This window comes from Vespula pensylvanica, chromosome 19 (assembly GCF_014466175.1).
Source record: "Vespula pensylvanica isolate Volc-1 chromosome 19, ASM1446617v1, whole genome shotgun sequence".
Classification (NCBI taxonomy): Eukaryota; Metazoa; Arthropoda; class Insecta; order Hymenoptera; family Vespidae; genus Vespula; species Vespula pensylvanica.
The window spans coordinates 2586089-2592541 of record NC_057703.1 but is presented as its reverse complement, the minus strand read 5'-3'; positions in this window follow the sequence as shown (position 1 = coordinate 2592541).

The window sequence follows — 6453 nt, the reverse complement described above, 5'->3', positions numbered from 1 at the left end:
ATTTCTTAAATCCGATAACGTGAGATTAACTCCGTCCAATCGAATTAATCAATTGTAATCAACCATAGACATTATTAAACCCTTCGTTCTCACCTTAATAACTCATATAAGGCTACTTTTTATTTGCATAAAAATTTCTTTCTTTCTTTCTTTCTTTCTTTCTTTCTTTCTTTCTTTCCATTTCAAAATAAATAAAAAAAATTCGTAATTATGAACGAGCAAAAAAAATCGATCTCTACTCTCGATAATAAAGTCAACGATAATAAATTCGATTATGGGTACAATTGACACACGACTTAGAAAACGATCGTTTACCCCGTATAAAGAGAAAGAGACCCTCTGCCAAGAAGCATTGACGTTGTTGATTGTAGAAGTAAGGACTCTGTCGGTAGAAATATATATATATATATATATATATATATATATATATTCATCCATAATTGGAGCGATTGTACGCACGACGATCGACGATCGTGATATAAAATACGCCGTATAAAGACGGTACTTTGGTGGGCTTCTTTGGCCGCTTTTTAGTCGGTGTACCTCTGGTGGTCTCGTTAGAACGACACTGGGAGGTCCGGAAGAGAAAGAGAGAGAGAAAGAGATAGATAGATAGAGAGAGAGAGAGAGAGAGAGAGAGAGAGAGAGAGAGAGAGAGAGAGAGAGAGAAACGGCAATAACGCGAAGGTTTTACTTCTTACCGATCGTACCTGAAAAACTCGTGTGCTTCTTGGAAAACGATTCCACCGTATATGTGTATGTGTGTGTGTGTGTGTGTGTGTGTGTGTGTGTGTGTGTAGAGTTCATTCTTATACCATTAGATTCGCTTAGATCGTAGTTAGATAGACAGATAAGATTTTGTCGTAGACCGATAACACATTTGATCGAGTGTAAACGCAAAGAAAAGTACTTAGTTACTTAAATAAAGTGAATGAGTATATTAAGACGAACGTTTCGGTTTACATTTCGACTTAATAACCAAAGTCATACGTGTTTCTTAGATAACGATGAAAGAGGAAGGATATTTGCACGAGGGAAGTACCACCTTTGCGGTTAAGTAAAAAAACGGAAAGAAAGAAAAAAATGCGGAGAGATAGAGAAAGAGAAAGATAAAGAGAGAAAGAGAGAAAGATATGAAGAGAAAGAGTAAGAGAAAGAAGGACGAAGGACGACAGGAAAAGGGTCGAGGAGAGACGTTCAACGTTTCGCGTCCGCAGGTTAAGTTATGGTCCCTAATGAGTCGAGGGGGGACTAAAAGCGCGAGTAGAGCTCGCTCGATCCTCGCTCCAGTGAAAGAAGCGAGCTACGAAGAAGGGCCCTATCGGTTCGTTCAATCTATCCAGGACTACCGTTTACTACCACGGCGCCCTTTAAAGTCACAGCCACCACAGGTGCTCCTGTACCCGTATATGCTCGTTTCTACGTACACTTCAGAAGAGAACCAACGGGAAAATATATAAACGAAAGAAAAAAAGAGATAGAGATAGAGACAGAGAGAGAGAGAGAGAGAGAAAGAGAGAAAAATAAAAAATATATATATATATAAAGAGAGAGAGAGAGAAAGTACTTATTCTTAAAGAGTGTTTGTCTTTCTCACAACTTCAAAGTCATACGAAGATAATTCCTAGACTTAAAGACTTGGAAAAAATTTGTCGATCGAGACGAACGAACGATGAAGAAAGAATAAGAAAGAAAAGGGAAGGAAAGAAAAAGATAGGAAGAAAGGACGGAAGGAAGGAAACGAAGGGATGTACAGGCATTACATATTATCATGCTTGGACTCGTATGTATGTAGGTAGAAGGACTTTAGGTGTACGCGTGCTCTCATGTCCAGGACCCGTGCACGAGTCACAAAGCGGCTCGTCGTCAGTGCACACAAAGTCGAGGACTCGATCAACACTTCATGTCAGAGCGTTTATCTATAAACGGTCTGTAGGTATACTTCGAGATCAATAATGAGAGACAGAGAGATCAGAGACATTGACGGAGAGAGACAAAGAGAGAGATGGCCAACAAACGTTCGTCCTTGTAACATCGAAGAAGAAAAAAAATTCTCATAATATTTTCAAGTCGTATACACCTCGACTAAACTTTCCAACGTATTGAATAGATACGTAAACACACACACACACACACACACACACACATATAGATATATATTATATATTTGTACATCTAATACGATAGATATAGAAATTAGATGATTCTCGAGAGGCGAACGTTTCGGATCACGACAATTTGGACGAGGCAGGAGTTACGTGACTCGATCAATCGTCGTTGCCGTCGGCACGGATCCGTCCGTCCCGTGCTATTTCAGAGTCTGCCAGAGTGCGATAATAGCGAATGCCGTCGCCGAGTGGCGAGTATCAACGGCACTTTGAGCCAGATATACGAGTCGAAGCGAGTGACGCGTCAGATCCAATGCAATCGTCGTCATTCGATAGAAATAAAACATTAAAACGGATACTGATCGAAATCGAACGTAAAACAAAACGATACGAGAGAAACGAGAAACGAAATGCAAAAAAAAAAAGAAAAAAAGGAAAAAAAGGAAATTCGAAAAAAAGTGATAATAATAAATGAATGAACGAAAGAACGAACGAACGAACGAATTGATTGATCGATCGATCAAAAACAAAATAAAAATTATAAAAAAGGAGAGACATGCAGGAGGTAGGTAAATCAAAGCTTTTTGTTGTGCCGATGAAAAAAAAAACAAAACAAAAAAAAAGAGAGAAGAAAAAAGAAAAAAGGGACGAAGAGGAGGAGTAAGTACATACATGTAAAACGTTGAAAATTGTCGCGTGCGAACTCGAGAAATGAAAGTATTGCTATCAACGTATCGTGTTGCTGTCAGTAACGACGCATTAGCGCATTCATATCGCATTCCGAGGCTACCCTTCGATCCATGCTCTTAACACGCGCCAGCCAGTATTCATCTATGTATGTATAAATGTGTGTATGCGTGTATGTGTGTGTGTGTGTGTGTGTGTGTATATGGATACATACGTATGTTATGGGTAGATGCACGTGTCGCGTCGATATGGACGATAGAAACGTATGCGATCGAAAATGTCCACTTCGAAAATCGCGATAAACATTTCTATTTACTTTCTATCTTCGGATATTAGTCGTTTAGATGTTCTCCTTTATCGTTCTTACGCATACCTACATATATCAATAGGAATTTCAAAGTGATTTCTTTATTGGCTGCGAATATGATTATTCGTAAAAAAGGAAATGTGAAAGATTATAAAATATGTGTGTGCGTGAATATATATATATATATATTTCTTTTTTATTAAATATTAGTAATCGTTAATAATTTATTTTTATTAGATACTATTTATTTATTAATTAAATATATTTTTGTTTATTAAGTATTAATAATCATTAATAAGATTAAATATTATTAATCGTTTAGGATTGACCAAATGACGTTAATACGATATTTATGTACTTTTAAGATCTTAGATTTTATTACACGTAGTTACAGTATGATTTAGTAAATATTGATAATTACGTTAATGTACTTTGAGAATCTTATTGTAATACGTTTATAATAATAATAATAATGTAAAGTTTGTATGTAAAATATTGAAATATCAATATTGAGTCAATTTATATATTTTCAATCAATACATAGAATTATACATTTATTATTATATTCATAACATTATATATATATATATTATTACATTAGCATTATATTATATATTTGTAACCAATATATAGCACGTTTATTAAATATATACAGATATATTTAATATATTCGAATAATCGTATTGTTCGTACGTATAATTAAAAATCTGTACGTAACAAAAATCATTACGCTCATAATCAAAATCTTGAATGTATTTTTAAAACAAAGTTATATAAATATTTAAAAAACTTTTTGTAAGATAGAGAGAGAGAGAGAGAGAGAGAGAGAGAGAGAGAGAGAGAGAGAGAGAGACAGACAGACAGACAGACAGACAGACAGACAGACAGACAGACAGACAAACAGAGAGAGATGGGATAAAATTTCGAGTACAATATGTTATACGAAAAAGGAAGAAAAGATAGATAGAAAAAGACGACTAGAGAATTTTTCGTAAAATAAAAAAAGAGAGAGAAAAAGAGAAACAATTTGTAAAGTTTAAAAACAAAAAGACTGAGAGTTCGAACAGAAATGTAGTGCCTTGCGAAAGGATGAATAGAGAAAAATAGAAAGAAACAGATAGATAGAGAATTTTTCGTAAAATAGGAAAGAGAGAAAGAAAGAGAGAGAGAGACAGGTTAAGATTTCGGGTACGCACTATGTGTCACGCAGAAATAAAAGAAGAAAAAGATAGAAAAAGATGCCTAGAGAATTCTTCATAGAATAGAAAAAGAGCGACAGAGAGAGAGAAAGAGAGAGAGAAAGAGAGAAAGATAGATTGCAGAGTTTGGGTATAAACGAAGAGACAGGTTGCAGAGTTTAGGTACAAACAAAGAGTCAGGTTGAGAGTTCGGACAGAGACGATGTACCATGTAAAAGGAAAAGAAAGGAGAAAGATAGAAGGAGATGGTTAGAAAAGTTTTTGTAAGATAAAAAAAGACGGAGAGAGAGAGAGAGAGAGAGAGAGAGAGAGAGAGATAAGTTGAAATTTCGAGCATGCGTGAAAATAAGAAAAGAGAAATATAGAGAGAGACGGTTTAGAAAATTTTTCGTATAATAAAAAACAGACAGAGAGAGAGAAAGAGAGGGGGAGAGGGAGGTTGAGATTTCGAGCACGTGTGAAAATAAGAAAAGAGACGGTTAGAAAATTGTTCGTAAAATAAAAAAACGAGAAATAGATAGAGACAGATAGAGAGATTTCGAGAACGCTTGAAAATAAGAAAAGAGAAATATAGAAGTAGCCGGTTAAGAAAATTTTTCGTGAAACAAAGAAAAAAAGCAGAAAAAGAGAGAGAGAAAGAAAAAGAGATAGAGAGATAGAGATAGATAGAGAGAGAGAGAGAGAGAGAGAGAGAGAGAGAGAGAGAGAGAGAGAGAGAGAGAGAGAAGACAGGTTGCAGAGTTCGAGTACGTACGAAAAAAAAAGAGAAAGAAAGAGAAGAAAGACGTTCTAGGGTCATTGGGTTGGCTCGTCGTTCGTCGAAAGGGCGTTGCGTCGCATCCACCTTTTCTCGTTTCCCCCATACACGACGTCAGAGCGTCGATAGAGACCGATTACCTCTATGTGTGGGAGACTTTCTGAAAGAAAGAGAAAGAAAGAGAGAGAGAGAGAGAGAGAGAGAGAGAGAGAGAGAGAGAGAGAGAGAGAAAGAGAGAGAGGATGTACGAGGGCCGCCCACGTTGCTCAGACTCTTCATCAGGTTTATTCACTTCTACCTACATACCTATATATATATATATATATATATATATATATATATATATATATATATATATCTTTCTCTCTCTCTCTCTCTTTTTCTCTTTCTTTGTCTCTGTCTATCTGTCTATCTGTCTCTCTCTTTCGTCGAGCTCTTGAATTATCTTACTTCAGATATCATCTAGAATCTCGTTCTTATACACAGATAATTATAACAAATAGATCAATTTCGTGATTTACCTAAGTTTTCGAAGTATTCTTTAAACTCGTTCTTAGAGATAATTGCTTTTGTTAAAAAGTTAAATAGGATATTTGAAAGTAACAGAATGGTATTATCGTTTGAATTTTGTGATTAATATATCGTAGGGATATTGTTTATTAATTTTCTTTGGTGAAACACAAGGTGAAATTTTATTTGAAAGTTATGCGTGTTTATATGAAAATTACGTCGTAAGGTAACGTATGATTTTTCTTTGTAACTTTGAATATGATCTGTAATATTTGGATTTTATTAATCATGGAAGTATGAGTAGTATAGTATGAGTTTAATTTTTGAATGGTTAACTATTTGGTTATCAAAAATAATTTAGGAAGATCATTGTAACAAGAGATGATCTTAATTCGGTATTCTCTGAATTTTTTGATAACAAAATCTCTTTTCGAAGAATACGATTATGTGTTCAAAAATTAATAGAGTGATATTTTTCGTTTTGAAAAAATATTCCAAATTTGTTAGTTATTGAGGAATTTTATAACGTTAATTTTTTTTTGTAAAAGTCTAAAATTTATTTGAAACTTGTGCGTAATGTCGTCTCGTCAAATTTCGATTAACTCGATAAATTCGAGAATATACGATTTTTGTATAAACTTTGAATTAATGTGATCCAGAAAGTTTTGAATTGTTACGAGAACACATAAGATAAAAAAAACAAGATAATCAAAGATAATTTAAAAAGATTGCAGTAACAAAGAAACGAGATTGATCTATGCTGACACAAATTCTTTAATTTTAACAAATAAATCAATCGCGTGATATTAAATCGCCATTGTTGTTCTTATATATAATTGTATAATTTTTAAGTTTAAGAAGTGTACAATTCTCACAAATTTTTTA